At 42.7% G+C, this 19975-nt stretch overlaps 1 pseudogene; it reads left to right on the top strand.

Annotated features, from left to right (window-relative positions):
• Nucleotides 1-18632: 18632 nt before the first annotated feature.
• On the top strand, nt 18633-19151 carry LOC100759391 (annotated as a pseudogene).
• The last annotated feature ends 824 nt before the right edge of the window (nt 19152-19975 follow it).

Below are 19975 nucleotides of genomic sequence, written 5' to 3'. Positions count from 1 at the left end.
TCCTTATCATCATCATCCTCTTTCTCCTCCTTCTCCTTCTTCTTCTTTAAGACAGGATGTCTTACGGGCACCTGAAGCTTACCATTTAGGCTAGGCTGGCTGGCCAGTGAGCGCCTGGTATTCTCATCTCCTCTTTGCCTGAACTAGGAGTATTCCACCAAATGTTCCACCAAACCAAGCATTTTGCATGGTCCTCAGGCTTAGTCAACAATCACTTTACAGACTAAGCTATCTCCCCAGCTCCCGCCGATCATTTGGTGCTCTTCATTGAATGCTATTCACTGAGTCAATAATGTGCTGTGAGAATACTCTATCTAACATCTGGACTTCCTCTGGACCCAGTGTTTGCTTTTTCAGTATGGCTCAGTTTGAGAGACTTTGGTGGCAATAATGCATGAGCCAAAAATGGAGAGCATAACAGTTACAATGAAAGCTATCTTTGTATTACGTTTTATTTAAATATTATGTTTAAAATTTTATTGTATTCATTTATTTATCATGAGCACTATTGGAAGTTAGAGGACAACTGACATACAGAAATTCTTTCTCTCCTTCCATCATGTGGATCCCAGGGATTGAACTCAGGTTGTGAGATTGGCAGCAAGAGACTTAACCTGCTGAGCCATCTCACTAGCCCCTTATATTACATATTTTATATGTAATATATATACTACATAGTTTTCCATAGAAAAGAAACAGAGTCCTAGAGCTTGAAATTAGGTATAATGTATAAGTACTATTAATAACTTAATAACAATTTAATGTGTGTTAAATCAGTGTCTGGCACATAGGAAATGCTCTGTAAACCTCATGTTTAATTCCAACTTCTCTGAGCTTCCTTTCTTACAAAGACCATCACTTGGGATGGGAATACTGCCAAGGTCTTGTGAACACAGTGGGTTTGGTGAGCATATCAGAATACAGCCGAAGGAGAGGCTCTGCAGGAATAGCCTCAGGAAAGATGCTACTGTCTTCATAGGTGTCTACTGGGAACTTCCAGGGCCATTCAATTACTGATACAGCCATTACCAGCAAGCTACTCCATATGCTCTGCTTACCATATAGCCTGTTCATCAGTGTCTGACACTGGGCCTGCCCATTTGCCATGTGTTGCCTTAACCACAAGGTTGTGTATCCAGCATCCCTGGGATGCTGACCCCAACAACAGCTTAGAATCAAGATCTCTCCTTAAACCATTGAAGTTAGCTGTCCTCCAAGAGACTTGATCAGGCTCTCTAGTAAATTTGTCAAGGCTTTCAAGCATGTCTTACCCTGCTTTTGGAAAATTATTTTTCATTTATGTGCTGTACGTTATTACTTTGTGTGCAGACATCATCGATATTGTGCTGTGTTCAAAAATAATTGATTAGTCATGAGTGACAGAGTAATTGGCACTACCCTGGTTATTCAGCTATTTTTATGCATTATAATTACCAGCTTCAGCACACCAGACAGAATTTAATGTTCTTGAAAATTAATATTATTGAAGGACTTTATACAGAAGAATGTAATGTTCTTACATTAAAAGCTTGTCAAACACTAGTAGAGTCGCATTTTGTTGGGTATTTATCAACATTTGTTTTCGTCATTTCAAAATCCCTTTATCAAGCTGCAGAGCCTGCAGACAATGACAATTCAACACAACTGAATTCTAGTGAGTGTATAGCCTGCATTAGTATTTTCATGAGTATCATTGCATGTTTAATGCTAGGATGACACCTTGACTCTTTTGCTTACTAACCTGTACTACTGCTGTAAGTTTCTTGAAGGTAAACAGATATTTACATATGACCCTAATAAGTGCCCAAAGTGCCATGGCTGCAAGAAATATAGTAAATACACAGAACAACGTACAGTGGCAATGATGACCCAAAAACACACAAACTCCAGTACAATTCTTCACAGACCTTGAAAGCACAATACTCAACTTTATATGGAAAAACAAAAAACCAGGATAGCCAAAAACAACCCTGTACAGTAAAGGAACTTATGGAGGCATCACCATCCTTGACTTCAAGCTCTATTATAGAGCTTGAATTTTGTATTGGCACAAAAATAGACAGGTAGAACAATGGAATTTAGTTGAAAATCCTGATATTACCCCACACACCTATGAACACCTGGTTTTTGACAAAGAAGCTAAATCTATACAATGGAAAAAAGAAAGCATCTTCAACAAATGGTGCTGGCACAACTGGATTCGGACATGCAGACGATTGCAAATAGATCCATATCTATCACCATGCACAAAACTTAAGTCCAAATGGATCAAAGATCTCAACATAAATCCAACTAATATGAGCCTTCTAGAAGAGAAAGTGGAAGATATCCTTGAACAAATTGGTACAGGAGACCACTTCCTGAAAATAACACCAGTAGCACAGACATTGGGATCTACAATTAATAAATGGGACCTCCTGGAACTGAGAAGCTTCTGTAAAGCAAAGGACACAGCCAGTAAGACAAAACGACAGCCCACAGAATGGGAAAAGATCTTCACCAACCCCACATCTGACAGAGGGTTTATTTCCAAAATATACAATGAACTCAAGAAGCTAGCCACCAAAACACCAATCAATGAAATTAAAAAGTGGGGTGCAGAACTAAATAGAGAATCTAAAATGTCTGAAAGACACTTGAGAAAGTGCTCAAAATCCTTAGCCATCAGAGAAATGCAACTCAAACAACTCTGAGATACCATCTTACACCGGCCAGAATGGCTAAAATCAAAAACACCAATGACAGTCTATGCTGGAAAAGATGTGGAGAAAAAGGAACACTCCTCCATGGCTGGTGGGGGTTGTAAGCAAATTTGTAAGACCACTTTGGAAATTAGTCTGGCGGTTGCTCTGGAAAACAGGAATCAGTCTACCTCAAGATCCAGCAATTCCTCTCTTGGGCATATACCCAAATAATGCACATTCATATAAAAAGGACATATGTTCAACCATGTTCATAGCAGCATTATTTATAATAGCCAGAACCTGGAAGCAACCTAGATGCCCCTCAACTGAAGAACTGATAGAGAAAATATGGTGCATTTACACAATGGAGTAACATTCAGCAGAAAAAAAATGAAATCTTGAAATTCGAAGGCAAATGGATGGAACTAGAAGAAACCATCCTGAGTCAGGTAACCCAGTCACAAAGAGACAAACATGGTATGTGGTCACTCATATATGAATTTTAGACATAGAGCAAAGGATTACCAGCCTACAATCCTCATAACCAAAGGAACTAGGAAACAAGAAGGACTCTAAGAGAAAAATGCATGGACCCCAGAGAATGGGAAGGGGCAGGAACTCCTGAGCTAATTGGGAGCATGAGGGTAGGGGAGAGGGAGCTGGGAGAATAAGAGGAGGAGAAGAGGAGGGGAGAGAAGGAAATGGAGGAGCAGAAAGTTTGAGTCCAGGGAAGAATAGAGGAGAGCAGGATGAGAGATACCATAACAGAGGGAGCTATTATAGGTCCAAGGAGAGATCTGGCACTAGGGAGATTTCCAGAGACCTACAAGGATGACACCAACTGACAATCTAGGCGGAGATGGTGGAGAGGCTACCTTAAATGCCCTTCCCCTGTAAAGAGACTGATGACTACTTTTTATGCCATCCTAGAGCCCTCATCCAGTGACTTATGGAAGCAGAGGCAGACACCCACAGCTATACACTGAACTGAACTCTGGAACCCAGTTGCAGAGAGGGAGGAATGCAGATCAAAGGGGTAGGGACCAGGCTGGTGAAACCCTCAGAAACAGCTGGCCTGAACAAAGGGGAGCACATGGACCCCAGACTGATGTCTGGGAGGCCAACACAGGACTGATCCAGTCCCCTGAACATGGATGTCAATGAGGAGGCCTTGGCACTCTATGGGGCCCCTGGTAGTGGATTAGTATTTTTCCCTGGTGTAAGAAGGGACTTTGAGAGCCCATCCCACCTGAAGGGATGCTCTCTCGGCCTGGACACATGGGGGAGGGCCTAGGCCCAGCCCAGGACGATGTGGTGGACTTTGAGGAGCCCCCATGGAGGACCCTTCCCTCCCTGGGGAGCTAAGGGGGGATGATGTGAGGGGTTGGGGGGAGGGGAGGGAGAGGGAGAAGGGATTGACATGTGAAGCAAGCTTGTTCCTAATTTGAACTAATAAAGAGAGAGAGAGAGAGAGAGAGAGGGAGGGAGGGAGGGAGGGAGGAAGGAAGGAAGGAAGGAAGGAAGGAAGGAAGGAAGGAAGGAAGGAAGGAAAAAAGAAAGAAAGAAAATGTTAAATTCAAGCCAGGCAGTGGTGGCACATGCCTTTAGTCCTAGCACTCAGGAGGCAGAGGCAGCCTCATCTACAAAGCAAGTTCCAGGACAGCTAGGGCTGTTACACAGAGGAAACATATATATATATATATATATATATATATATATATATATATATATATATATATAAATTTATTCCTGTGACATAGAAAAAATTCCCACAGGTTAGCAAAAGTTACTTAATTAAAGAACTATTCCTGGGGGCTGGAGAGATGGCTCAGAGGTTAAGAGCACTGGCTGCTCTTCCAGAGGTCCTGAGTTCAATTCCCAGCAACCACATGATGGCTCACAACCATCTGTAATGAAATCTGGTGCCCTCTTCTGACCTGCAGGCATACATGTAGACAGAACACTGTATACAAAATAAATAAATAAATCTTTAAAAAAAAAAAAAGAACTATTGTCTGCCCCTATTAGGATTGCTTAATAGGTATGGATTAAACAATCCCAGATATTTATCATTACTGGCTTTAAGAACACTAAATTCAGAAAGAAAACAAAAACACAGAATCTATCTTAAATTTGGAGCCAAACTCTAATATTTTTCACATCCAGCTTACGACATAGATATAATTACAAGTAATCCACCACAAATTGTCTAATGTACACCAGCCAAAATGGCTTCTTCCAACCTAATTAACTCTCACAGATTTGCAAAGAAAACAAACAAAAAACATTTACTTCATAGTGTATACAAACATTAACTCAAAATGGGTTATAGACCTAAATTTAAAAACTAAAACTATAAAACTATTTTCAAAAAGAAAATAAAAATAGGGTCGGGGAGATAGCTCAGCAAAGTGCTTGCTAACAGTCTTAAGGTCCTAAATTTAATCCCTGGTACTCACATAAAAAAGCTACGAGTGCTGACAAAATTGCATTCCAGGTGCTGGAGATACTAAGACAGGAGGATCCCTGGGGCTAGCCAGTCAGCCTAGCCAACAGTAAGCCCCACTCCCTCCTGTCAATCAGAGACCCTGTCTGATAAAACAAGATGGACTGACTGCACCTGAGAAATGACACTCAAGGCTGGTCTCTGACCTACACACACACACACACACACACACACACACACACACACACACTCAGAAACAGGGGAACTTTGTAATCTTATGCTAGACAGTTTTTTCTTGGAGAGGCCATACAAAGCAGTTTACAAAAGAAAGACAAACTAGATATCATCGACATTAAAATCTGTGTTTTAAAGGATAGCATAAAGACAGTGGATGGACAATGCACCGAATGAGAGGAATGTTTGCAGGTCATATAGCCAGCATAGGTTAAAATAAAATCCTGCAACTCATCCAAGTTTAAAATGGGAGAAAAATTAAATAAAGATGATATGCAAATGACCAACTAGCACCTGAAAGGGTGGTCAATATCACTTGTCATTAGAAATGCAAATCAAAGCCACTACTACATGTCACTTCACATCCACAAGAATGGCCATAACCAAAAACATGGGCAATCATAAGCAAAACCCTTCCTATCACCAAGCATTCACAAAGAAACATCATCGTTTACAACACCCTCACAATGGAAATGACCCATTTTCTGATTGATGAATGGGTAAGGAAATGTGGTAGAGTCACAAAGCAGAATATGAGTCAACTTTAAAAAAAAAAAAAAAAAAGGCAATCGAGCCATTACTATCCCATGGGTGAAACTTGAAAACATATACACTAAGTGCAAGAAGCTACATGCAAGCTCCCATATACTGTATTACTCCGTTTATCTAAAATGATCAGAACAAGCAAACCCAGTAGAAGTAGTGTGGTGACTTCTGGAGGATGGACAAGAAGAAAACAAAAGTTGCTAATAAATCTGGGTTTTGTTTTGGAGTAAGTCTTACGGATTTAGAAAGTTAGGATGGCTGTACAACTCTGTAAATATACTAAAAACTACTGAGTTGTATACTTCTATTCTCTTGCAGTGTTGGAGGGTGTACATGTAGGCTTGTTTCCTTAACAATGAGTGGCATCCCCGGCCCTTTGAATGCACTTTTAAAAGGTAAACACTATGGTTCTATAAAGTCTACCTCAGGGTGGACTTTCGAGTTCTTGGTGATAGGGAGAGCTTTGTGTTGTAAGGCTGATGCTTCCAGAGACAGAGATGGGGGCATGGGAGTTCCTAAGGCAGGGATATGATAGACTGTCACTCTAGACCACAGGTGTCCTCACCCAAATTCTCATGCTGTCTTTCCTCTACTTTAACTCAGAAAATCAGCAGTGTGTCAATGTTACTTCAGATGAACTAGCTTCTCCTGACCTTATTGTAACCTAGACAGCAAGTACACATATTAGCATCAGCAAGACGACTATTTTCAGCTGGGCAGTGGTGGTGCACGCCTTTGATTCCAGCACCTGGTAAGCAGAGGCAGGTGGATCTCTGTGAGTTCAGGGCCAGCCTGCTGGTCTACAGAGGGAGTTCCAGGACAGGCTCCAAAGCTACACAAAGAAACCCTGTCTTGGAAAAAAAAGAAAAGACTTATTTTCAAATTTATATGTGTGTGTGTGTGTGTGTTTAGTGTGTGGGGGTAGTGTGTGTGTGTGTGTGTGTGTGTGTGTGTGTGTGTGTGTGGTGGTGGTGGTGGTTATGTTATGCAACCTTGTAGGGTCTCATTTATCACCACTGTGAAGAGGTTGGGAACAACTGTACTCACTTCATAGATTGCAATGAAACCATCTACACAGTCCTTGCTGGGGTCCCTGACAGGGACTAAGCACAGCGTCACTGCAGCTGTCACTCTGCCAAAGGCTTCTTCCAAGATAATTACAGTTTCAGCAGTACACATTTAAAAGATGGTAATGAACATGAAATAAGTTGACATGATACAGAGCTTCAGATAATAAATATTGAAGTTCTGTGTTCAGCACATACTTCCAATGTGGAACTGGGTATTTCTTCTGCCGATTGCCTGATGTCTCAGACAAAACAAGTGTCCAGTAAAGTTTGATATGGTGTCTCAGTTATTCCCAAACACACAGATAGTTTCTCTCAATAGTGTGACTAGATTCTGGCCATGATTCTTTCTCTGATCATGCTTATGGTTCCCCTGGTGGGTCACAAATTTAATGGATGTGCTCATTTTAGACCAGGCCAAACAACAGCCTCAAAAGCTGCTCTCCCTCCCCTTGTGTTCAGAGGCAAAAAGAAGACATATTGATGGTGGTCATGGGGGTTTCCCAGCTAATTCTGACCTCTGCATGCTGGACATCCTATAACTTAGATCACCAAGAAAACATGATTGTCATCATTTGCAAAATGGCAAAATTGCAGGGGTGTCTTCACTGTATGTTTTGACTGACTGATTTATAGTTCTCCAGTGCCTTCCCTTTTTTTCAGACAGCAATGTTTCTAAAAGTTAATTATCAACCATTAGTTCCCCCACAGAGCTAGCCAGCAATCTGAGTTAAAAAAAAAAAAGGGGAAATGCTCTCTCTTACCTTCAGTGCAATGACCAGTTATTGCAGAAAATAGAGAAGATAAAATGAGAGTCTCAATAATGATGATGATAATGATAATAATAATGATAATGATAATCCCAGCAGTAACAATAAAATCTCTTAGAGTCAGTTGGGAAATAATGAGGCTGCCTGTTATTTTCAAATGAATACATGTCATACCAAGAAATAGAAGCCTAAAATTAAACTGAAGGCCACTCAAAGCCCTCTGAGCAGCCGGGCGGTGGTGGTGCATGCCTTTAATGCCAGCACTCAGGAGGCAGAGGCAGGTGGATCTCTGTGAGTTCGAGACCAGCCTGGTCTACAAGAGCTAGTTCCAGGACAGCCTCCAAAGCCACAGAGAAACCCTGTCTTGAAAAAAACCCCTCTGAGCCAATGAACATATCATAAAATAATTTTTAAATATTCTAGTGGTCATATCAGACTATCTGCAGTAAATTTGCAACCTGGGGCATCAGAAGAGCAGATACATCCCTATGATTGCTCTGAAATGTACTGGAGTTCCTGAAGCCAGTCTGCCCTTTATTTTCAAAGGTGTCCACAGGAAAATGACAACCAGTTAATACAAACAAATGACCCATTATCCCAAATGAGTCAAAGTCCCAAATAAATGAAAATGATTCAGTTCAAAAATTACTCCATATCACCAGTAAATTATACAAACCTCATCAAAACAGTTAAGATGCAAATGATATTTGGAATAGCTACTCCATCTTAATCTTGTTTTGCCATCTGTGAGAGCCTACAGTTAAAGCGTCCTACTGTGACGTTGTCATTTCTCACACTAGAATATTGAGCATAAGCCCACAGGCTTTGTGGCATTGCTCTTTGTGGATAAATTGATTCAGAAAACAGAATCAAAACAAATTCCAGAAATGTGGGGTCCTCTCAAAATTAAAAATGTTTAGGATTCAAATGGGTGACCTACTATAAAACCTCAAACATGGCCATGCTTTTTCAGATAGGAGCAGATTCCAAAATCAGCTGCAGTGAATTTTGCTACATTTTATGACTTTGGGCAATCTAAGTTCTCTGTGCCTTCTTCTCTTCCTCATCACTGAAATGAAGAGAGGATCAATACCCATTTGTTGTAAGGGGATTTTTATGAGTTGATTGCATAATAACACTTAGAAGAGCATCTACATACTGTGGATACTGTGTAGGGTGGGCAGCTATTGCTCCAATGGCACTGGTTGGGGAGGGCTCCATCATGGTCTCATTTTCACATGACCAACAGCCTGAGCCCCTTAGGTTAGCGCTTCAGGATACTTGGACCAGAGATACAACATAATTCATAACATAAGCCAACAAATAAGCCGTTCTGTTAGCAATGTGGTAAGTAGCTGATTTGTTCCCATTCCTCCAGGCACTTCCAACTCGTTAACATTTGGGGACCAAGGAAGAACACGCTCTGTTCAGCCAGCACTAGATAAGGGACATCACTAGGAAGCAATGTATGGAACACCCCTTTGTGGAAAAGCATGATGCCATAAAGACCTATAATGACATTTACACAACGCCAATGACAAGAAAGCACTTCAACATCCAATTAGATTTCAGGACCACTCTTGCAGCATCAGTTTTCACTTTTCTAAGAGATGCAGGCCTAGGAAGATGACAAAGCTGCTACAGACATACATGTATGGGGTTTATGCCATTTAGTTTCTCTGTGATGCATGTCTAAGAGTGTGATTTCTAGAACATCTGAGAGTTGCATGTTTACTTTTGCAAGAAGCTGACACTGAAGTCTTTTCTGTGGTGACTCTACCTGCTACAGTTTCACTAGCAACAAATGAGTGATGCCCAAGTCTTTTCTGTAGTGACTCTACTTGCTACAGTTTCACTAGCAACATATGAATGACACATTTTTTACAGGCATATTATCTGTTGCACTATGATCCTGCCCAGGAGAGGAGCATTTTTCTCTACATCATAACCGGCATGTGCCATTATCATTACTTTTTCATTTTAGCCATCCAGTTAGACATGTAAGGTGTGGCTGTCTCGTTGACATTTGTATTTACTTAACAACTAGTAATGCTGGACATCTTTTCACATGTTTATTTACCTTCTGTATACCTTCATCAATAAAATGTCTAACTATGTCTTTTGCCTATTTTCAAATTGTTATTGTCTCTTTTAATTCTGTGTGTGTGTGTGTGTGTGTGTGTGTGTGTGTGTGTGTTACCTGCATGTGTGTTCATGTGTACCTTCCTATGTGGAGAACAGAAGTTGGCACTCAGTGCCTTCCTCTATGGACTGTCACCTAACATTTTGAGACAGAATCTCTCACTGAACCAGTAGCCTATCATTTTGGCTAAATAACTAGCCTGCAATTGTCAGAGATCCTCCTGCCTCTGACTCCCCAGCTCTGGGATTGCAGGTGTGTGCCACCAAGCCCAGTGTTTATGTGAGTGCTAGAGATCCAAGCTCAGGTCCTCATGCTTGCTATGCAAGCGCATTATACACTGAGCCATGTCCCCAGTCCTTAAGGTTCTTCATGGGTTCTCTCTACCAGTCTCCAAACAAATACACATCTTAAAAATATTGTCTCCTGGGTCTAAACAATCTATAGGACCACTGGTAATGGATCAGTATTTACCCCTAGTACACAAATGGACTTTGGGAGCCCTCTGCACATAGAGGGATACTCTCTCAGCCTAGACACACTGTGGAGGGCCTAGGCCCTGCTCCAAATGATATGACAGACTTTGAAGATCCCCATGGAAGGCCTCACCCTCCCTGGGGAGCAGACAGGGGATGGGATAGGGGTTTACTGGGGGGAATAGGAGGAGGGAAGGGAGAAGGAACTTGGATTGACATGTAAAACAAGCTTGTTTCTAATTTAAATTTTAAAAAAAGAAAAAATTTTATCTCCTGGTCTGTGTTATCTCTTCATCCCCTTAGCAAACACTTTCTCAAAGCAAAAGTTTTTTATTTAGTGTTGTGCCACTTATCAACATTTTCTTCTCTGACTGTCAAAGGTTACACCATGAAACCCTGACGTGAAAAACAAAAACAAAAAACAAAAAAAGGAAGCCTACAGTAAAATTCAGTGCACTAGAACAAGGGTGATTGACTCATCTGGGGTTTCCAGGACTTGCCAGACTTTAGCACTGAAAATCCTTCGTCCTGGAAACCCCCTCAGCCTGAGACACAGCAAGACAGTTGACTGTTTTTTTCTTGCCTTACTTTTACAATAAAGCAACCCACACACAAACAGTAAAGGGGTTGGTGCCAGTTAGACACATCCTTTGACAGCACCAGGATTCAATGTCCCTGAGTATGTTGGTGTATGCAGTGAAACCTGTTAGGAAACTCATGCATGGTGACTTTGCCATTCCCTCCGTCATTACAGTGGGCATGATACTCCAGAAAAGCAAGTTCCTAGCGAAAGGAAAGTTCACTGACATGTTTATCCCACTGCTCTGAGAGCTTTGGAGTCTGTGCCAGATGCAACTCTTCTCAGAGTTCCCACCCACATCTAGTTTAATCCATTGGGCCTATGGCCTCCACTCACCACACACAAGTGTACACACACACACACACACAGAGAGAGAGAGAGAGAGAGAGAGAGAGATGTTTGTACACTCACATACACAAAATACATACATATATGTACAAAATGAGAGAGTAAAAGAGAAAAAGATCAACGACCAGGACCAAATATCATTTACTTTGCTTCTCTTGCTTGAAATTAAAGAAAGCCAGTGCAAGACAAATAATAAGATAAACTAGGGCTGCCCCCCAAGCCCTTTCTAAACTGCCAAAAAGCTTTTGGAATCCAGAGACTACGCACTCCCCTGTTTCATGAATGGGCAGTGTTACCCCATCTTTTTATAGAGCTGCACCCCATCTCCAGGTAAGCTAGAACCTAGAGCTTCTAACAGCAATGACCTGAAGAGGGAGCTTGTTAGACATGTGGTGTTTCCAGAGCGGAGTGACTCAAAATGCACATGGCAACAAGATCTCCAGGTCACCATTTGGTCGTTAAAATTTGAGAAGCAATGCCCAGCCCAACAGTCAAAAAGCCATCATAAGAGAGCCACTCTGAGCCGGGCGGTGGTGGTGCACACCTTTAATCCCAGCACTCAGGAGGCAGAGGCAGGTGGATCTCTGTGAGTTTAAGGCCAGTCTGGTCTACAGAGCTACACAGAGAAGCCCCGTGGAAAGGAAAGAGAGAAAGAAAGAGAGCCACTCTGACTAAGCGTAAGAAGCAGAGAGATGCTTTCAGGGGGAAGGATGAGAACTACACAGAGGCCAAATCAGGACTCTTCGGCCCTCCCTAAACCTCCAAGGCATCTGTGGACTTGACTTCTTACCTCTCCAGAGTCTAAACTGATAATGAAAATCGAAACCCGCATAGCACCGGAGGATAACCCCTAGTTCCACAGACTGTGACTGTTTTTATCACTGAAGGGATGGCTGTGGGCAGGTCCAAGAGCAGGTACTAGATACCGTACTGAAACAGACTGAAAGATGCAGTCTGAGTTAGCTGCCACCTGAGGCAAGCTCTCCAGAGCTGCTCCCAGGAGGCCTTATGGGTGGGTCTCCTCACTCCCACCCTCACGTGGCCAGAGTTCTGGGATTCCCACATGACGTGGTCTGTGCTGGGCCATCTCCTTTCAGCACTGAGGTCCCTTAGAAGCCTGGCGTTTCAGTCCATGCGAACCCTCCTGCAAATTTCCAACCGGCAGCTCTTTATTTGTAAAAGAAACTGAGTTTCTAAGATGAAAAGGAAGGGCTATGGTCCTCTTTTATTTAGCAGGAGAACTTACTCCTATAAGGAAACAATTCTTTGCATTTGTCTCATTTCTGGTATTCCTTATGGATCCTCTCCTGCAGAGATGATTAGCAACCGGGAGAAGCCACCCACACACAACTCCCAAACCAAGCTAGCCATCAGGCAAAAGTGAAAACCCAAAGAATTCTGCCTCAAGCCCTGCTCTGCCCTCCACCTTCATCTGAGTACAATCAAAAACACATCCTAGCATCAAAATAGACAACCTCAGCCGGAACCTGCACAAACAGCACTTTGCCCTTGGTGAACATGCTTGAAGTATCTTCTGCTTTACAGCATCACACACACACACACACACACACACACACACACACACACACACACACACACACACACATATATATATATATATATATATATATATATATTATATATATATATATTCTCATGCCTTGGCTATAGCTCCAGGCAGTTTTTGCAATCTGCATCAGGAGATTGATTAGTGTGAATGTTTTAGCTGTGGTTCTTGTTTGTGTATAAACTTTTGTTAAAACAAGTACGGCAGAAGAAATGACCTTTATGTAGACACCTATTAAGGCACTAAAAGGCTTGGCTACATTCATTTGAGACTCGTACACATAACGAGGGGGACAATAAGGGGATCAGCAGCTGCAGGGGTTGAATTGAATTCTTCAACAATAGAAAAGTTTTTCAGACCCAAATACCAGCAATCAAAGAGAATTTTTGCAGATAATCCGAGAGAAAGAAAATAAGGGGGGGGGGGGAGCTAGCCAACTTTGTACCAGTTAGCATAAGGTTGCCATCTGAAAACATGTCAGCTTAGGGGCAGCCCCTACCTCCATTCTTTTGCCCAACTGCAGTATTCAAAACTGTTTCCCCCAAATAATCCCAGATGGCATGCCACAAAATTTCAATTCATTTTAAAAGCTTTCTTTGCTGTTATTATGTGATTGAAAGTACGAAAGCAGCTTGCCATTCTCATGGCACTATTTGCATTGGCTATTATCCCCTAAAATCCCCCTTTAAACAGCTACATTGTCAGCCCATAGGCCTCATTTAGAACTACAAAAAGGCCCAGATTAATTCGATCAAAGAAAGAGCCAAGTACAAAATGCACTTTTCAAACTGTATCAGAGTATGTTCGCTTTACAGATCGCTTCGGGGCAAGAACCGCGGGGGGGGGGGCGGAGAAAGAACTGAAATAAAGGTTAGTTACGAAGTGAAATAACTCGGTTTGGCTCCCTATCTGGTTTATCTTAACATCTCAAGACGAAATCTCCAATTAAAAATTCTTCCAGGGAAATATGTTTGAATATAAATGCGAAAACAGACCCCCACAAATTGCAGCATCGCATGCGCGCCACGGGCTTTCAGCCACCATTCTTCCGCGGCAGTTTGAAGCCTTGCAGGGGTAATCCGGACGGTAAAAGGCAGTTCTGAACTCTCATATTCTGCATGAAAACTAAGTCGTTTGCACAGACTAAAAAAAAAAAAAAAAGAAGAAAAGAAAAATCTATCTGACATTTTGCACTCGATCACAGAAGAAATGTTCGACGTCTTCCCCAGAAAAGAAAGTGCAAGAAAACAAAGAAAAAGAAAAAGGGAAACGGTCTGACAACATTTCTTTCCACAAAGCAAAACAGACTCAAAATGCAGGTGGAATTCCAGGGTTATCCGCAGGCGGCTGAGGCTATCTGCCAGCCTCTGGGTTTGTTGGTTTTAGTCTCACCTGGGGGTCTGGAGAGTGGGGAGCACACTGCGACGAGCCAAGCTGGAGTTTGGGGCTCTTAGGAACGCTCCATTAGTTTCCTAGTCAGGGTCAGCCGCGTGGTCCCGCTGGAGAAGGCGCAGGCTCCCCGGACTCAACGCCGGGAGCTGTCCCTCTCAGCCGCGGCTTTTGTGCCTGCAGAACATTTTATAGAGGAGCGAATGGCTGCACAAAGGTAGGCCGTGCGCAGCAAGATATGCAATTTGCCTCTTCAGAAACCCAGCAGGGCTGGATCACTGAAAACACCGGCAGCTGCAGCAAATGGGAGTGACCAGCAGCAGCGTGCAGCCAGCGACGGTTTTAGTTGATTGTTTGGGCTCAGTCTTTTGCGACAGGAGACCAGGGCTGTCTGCTGTTCAAAACCACCCTGGAAACAAAAGACCATCATGCAGCTCTAATGACATAGAACATAGGTTTAGAAAAGTCACGCTCCCCAAAGGGTTCCAACCATAACCCAGTGGTCCTCGAGATTCTTAGTCACATTGCTTGTCTAAAAATCTGCAAATTTAATAAATTACTCAGATCATTTATAGGTGTCCACTACCTCCTTCGACCCAATCCTCATAATGGTCCCGAGAATACCCTAAAGCAGAGATTTGAACGACCCTTTCCTGGGGGGTTACATATCAGATATCCTGCGTATCAAATATTCATATTACAATTCATAACAGTAGCAAAACCACAGTTATGAAGGAGCAATGAAAATAAGTTTCTGGTTGGGGATCATCACAACATCAGGAACTGTATTAAAGGATCACAGCATTAGGAAGATTGAGAACCATTGCCCTGGAGAAATCAAACACCTATAGCAAAACTTGACAGAGTTACCTTCCTCCCACTGCAGAAAACAGGAAGACAGGGAAAGAAGCAGAGGTGGGTCCAACATGATGACACAGGCCTGTACAATCTCACCAGTGGGGAGGCAGAGGCAGGACGATGACTGCAAGTTTGAGGCTAGCTTTAGTTACACAGCAAATTCCAGTACAGCCTGGGCTATGTAGTGAAATGCTGTCTCAAAAAACTAAAGCCATAAGCGGGAGTAGGTGTGGGAGGTGGGGAAGAGGAGGTAGGAAGAAGGAAGAAGAGAAATTGGATTTGGATTCCTTTGCCCTTGAGGCAGAGGGCCAGAGGAATGGCTCAGTGGTTAAGAGCATTGGCTGCTCTTAGTCCAATTCCCAGCACCCACCTGACCGCTCACAGCCATCTGTAGCTCCACAGTCCCCAGAGAGCCAATGCCCTCTTCTGTGTTCCTGAGGGCACTGCAAGCAGTACACATACACACATGCAGGCAAACATTCATACACACAAAATAACATTAAAATATTTAAAAAGAAATGGGAGCATGAGGATTGGGAGTTCAAAGCCAGCTTCTTCTACACAGAGAATTGGGAGCTAGCAAGACCCTGAGGGTGAGGGAGAGGAAGGGAGGGAGAGAGCATATACACAAGTTGCTGATGAGCCTGGTGGTACACACCTTGATCCTGATGGTCAGAAGGCAGAGGCAGGTGGATCTCTGTGAGTTCAAGGCCAGCCTGGGCTACATGGTGAGACACCCCCCCCAATCTCAAAACAGGACCAAAAAAAAAAAAAGAGTCAAGTAGTTTAAAGAAAAGAAAACATGTTATTTCCTTCTATATCCCTCACACAGTTTATCTGAACTCTTCCTGGTTATAGCAACACAGTACAAAGAAAACTGGTTCTGAGTTTTGAGGTCTATATAAAAATGTTAGAAGTTCTATAAACCTACCCTGCCAAGGGGAGTGACAACCATATTTATTTATTGATTATGAGACAAATTATGTCAGGTAGGGAAAACACATCTGAAATTGTTTCCTTTTTAAAGATTTATTTATATATTATGTGTCCTGTCTGCATGTATACCTGCACACCACAAGAGGGCGCCAGATCTCATTATAGATGGTTGTAAGCCACCATGTGGTTGCTGGGAATTGAACTCAGGACCTCTCGAAGAACAGCCAGTGCTTTTAACCACTGAACCATCTCTCCAACCCCCTGAAGTTGTTTATTTCTAATGAATTACAATAGACTGTTCAATATCTGGAATGAAAATATTCTCTGTGACTTTTATGCAGATCTCACTAAGGCCCTGGCTGGCAATATCATGACTCCCATTCATGCTATGTATTTGTGTGATAAGGAGTCAAGAGTAATCTAAATGAGGCAGCAGGATCAAAAAGCCTGTCAGCTTTTCCTTGCCACTTCTTCAGGGTGCCATCAGGATACTCCAGGACATTGTTCAAGGCAAACCCAAATAAGTTTATTTCTTGGTGTATGAGTGTGTGTTTAGCCAACAGGGGGATAAGGAAGACCTTCTCTGGCCCCACATGGGACTTTGAAGGTCTTTTGCTTTGCCTCCTAGAGTCACTAGTAATTGCTCTGCTGTACAGATGACTCAGTTTCAGTGTGGCTGGTGTAAAACTTGCAGCCACATTAGTCATGATTAACTGAACCAGAATCCAAATCCTCTGTAAGGATACATTCCCTTTCTGAGCTATGTGCCCAAACTATTGGTGCCCCAGAAATTGCCTCTCTGTTCTCTTTAGACGAGTAGAGAGGTAAAATATGTTATCTTTTCAAAAAATTGTTTGACAAGGTCTAGAGAGATCACCCAGAGGTTAAGAACACTGGCCGTTCTCAGAGAACCTGGTTTTGGTTCCCAGCACCAATATGATGGCTCACAACCATCTGTAACTTCAGTTCCAGGAGATCTTCTGCCCTCTTCTGGCCTCTGCAGGCACTGCATGGATATGGACACAGACATACATGTAAGCAAACACTTGTGCACATGAAATGAATCTTTTTAAAAAAATAGAGAATTTCATACATGCTTCTAATGTGTTTTGACCAAAAAATGCCCCATTTCCTCCCCTTCAATTCCTTCCATAACTCCCTTACCACTCCCCCCCCCCAATTTCATGGTCTTTCTCTCTCTTAAGTTATTGAGTTCACTTAGTGCTGCCTGTGTGTGCATGGGTATAGAACCATTTACTAGCCATGGGTAGCCATCCAGGGGATGCATCTCTAAAGAAAGTTCACTCTCCACACTCCCCCACTCAGCAGCCATCGATTGGTTTTTAGATGGGGTAGGACTTCATGAGCCACTGATCTGTGCAAGCTAGGATTTGTCTGCAGGTCTTATACATGCAGTCACAGCCTCTGTGAGTTCATGTGTGCAATGGCCCTGCCATGTCTAGGAAGATATCCATTACCTCTGGCTCTTATCATCCTTCTGTTCCCTCTTCCATGGTGACTTCTGAGCCTCGGGGAGTTCAGAATGTATCCCATTTAGGGCAAAGCACTCTGCAGTCTCTATGCCTGCCAGCTGACCAGTTGAGGGCCTCTGTATCAAACACCATCTACTGCAAAAAGAAGCTTCTCTGGTGAAGGTTGGGAAATGTACTAATCTTCTGTCAGATGTATAATGTTTTGACAAAGGGAAATGAGAAAGAAAATGCCCCTTACCAAGATCTACTATATATCAAATACAATATTTTTAATATATCATGCCATTGGTTATCGGTCATCAAGTGCAATGGAAAGTCTACTTTGCCATAAGTAAGATAATAGTTGGATGCAGTAAAAAGAAAACTCACTGATCATTTTACAAGGAGGATAAGGGGGGAAATTGGAAACCCACTAAGTCTACTAAAACTGAGCACCTAGCATAGATTGCTTAAACAACAGTTTATTGTTCATAGCTCTAGAAGTTTGAAGTCCATGGTCAAGGCCTGTCTGGTGAGTTGTCTCCTTCTGGTTTACAGATGGCTCCTCCTCACTTGTACCCTCCCATGGCAGAAACCCACAGGAAGGGAGCAAGCTCCCTGGCTCTCTTTAAAAGGGCACCAATACTACCCGGGAGGCCACATTCTCATGACCTAATAATCTCCCAAAGACCCAACTTCTTATCACATTGAAAGTTAGGGTTTCCATGAATTTAGCAATTCGTGAGACTTAGTCCAAAAGAGTCCAACAGGTTAAAGCAAAGGGCATGGCTGAATATAACTTCAATCAGATGACCAGTTCTGAGGAAAAGAACTGGAGACGTCGGTGGCTAATGGTCCAGAGTAACTGGAAGACTCCCTGCGGCTAGCTACTCTCCCACCTTCGTATCAGCGTTTAGCGCACACATGTCCAAGGCTCCAGGAAAGATGCGATGTTGGCTGGATGAGAACTCCAGAAGTTCCTCAATGTTTCAAATGCACATCAAACATCTTTGTGGAACTACTCCTACCCCCAGTTTATTCGGCATTTGTTCCTACAATCCATCCAATGGATGAAAAGTAAAAGAGGCTCTTTCTGGTGAAGAAGTCTTGAGACGATGTTCAGAAATGGCACCGCGCAAGGGGAAGGAAAAGAAGGAAGACCAGGAGGTCACCAGCCTCGGCCTCAAGTGGCTGAAGGAGAGAATGTATTCGGTGTCTGCCACATTTTTGCATCTTTCAACGACCTTTGTCCATGGTACCGATCTTTCTGGCAAGGAAACCATCTGCCAGATGACTGGTGGAATGAAAGTAAAGGCTGACAGAGAGGAGTCTTCTCCATATGCATCCATGTTGGCTGCCCAGGATGTTGCCCAGAGGTGCAAGGAGCTGGGCATCACTGCCCTGCATATCAAACTCCAAGCTATGTGAGGAAACAGGACCAAGACCCCTGAACCTGGAGCCCAGTCAGCCCTCAGAGCTCTTGCTCGTTCAGGGATGAAGATTGGGCGGATTAAGAATGTCACCCCCATCCCCTCTGACAGCACCCGAAAGAAGGGTGGTCATCGTGGTCGCCGTCTGTGAACAGGACTTCTCAAATTATTTTCTGTTAATAAATTGCTTTGTATAAGCTAAAAAAAATGTAAAAGAGAACTTGCTAAGATTCAATTCCCCTCACCTTGCTCTCAGGGGAAGCCCCTTCAGGGACAGTGTAGATATCAGCCCCCTCGAGGAGAAACATTCGTTTGACTAGTGTGTGGCAGTATAATCTAGTGTGTCAAAATTCTGTCTGCCAGCTGCCCTTTTCCAAAAGCAGCAATAACAAACGATGCTGTGGGAATTACATTTTTCAGATGATTAGGTTATAGAGCAGACTAATCACTTTTGCTTTTATGAAGAGCAAAAGTGTGCCAGGCTGCTGACATTGTCCTTAGAGACTGTCAACCAAATAATGTAAGCAGGGCTGTTTATGTAAGTCCCTAATTACTGATGAGATTTGGACAGTAGGAAGCACTAATAGTCTTTTCTGTCATATCTATTTTGTAATGTGATGACTTCTGTGGGCCTCTTCTTTCTAATTGCATAAAATAACTAAAGTATTCTGTTAAGGAAAACATGGTAACTAAATAATGAAGAGTCAAAACCCACCTAATTAAGCCATGACTGCCAGAAACGAGGCCAGAGATGCTTAGGGGCACCGTAATAATCATTACTGGGTGTCTCAAAAGCACGCCATACACTAATATACCAGGGGAAATAGCCAGTCTTAGCCATGCAGGCATCTTCATCAGTACATTCTGGAGTCTTGTGTCTGTCAAAACTTCACTATCTTTAGCAACAGAATGCTGGAATAAGATGAGTTCATACATTTGAAACCAGACCTTATTATGTAGGTTCATATTCTACCTCTCAACTCCTAAGCTCACTCTGGTTCCATAAATACAATTGGTTTGTAAGGGAAGTGG

This window comes from Cricetulus griseus, assembly GCF_003668045.3.
Source record: "Cricetulus griseus strain 17A/GY chromosome 1 unlocalized genomic scaffold, alternate assembly CriGri-PICRH-1.0 chr1_0, whole genome shotgun sequence".
Classification (NCBI taxonomy): domain Eukaryota; kingdom Metazoa; phylum Chordata; class Mammalia; order Rodentia; family Cricetidae; genus Cricetulus; species Cricetulus griseus.
Note: the sequence above shows the minus strand (reverse complement) of the source record. Positions and strands in the feature narration are given on the sequence as shown.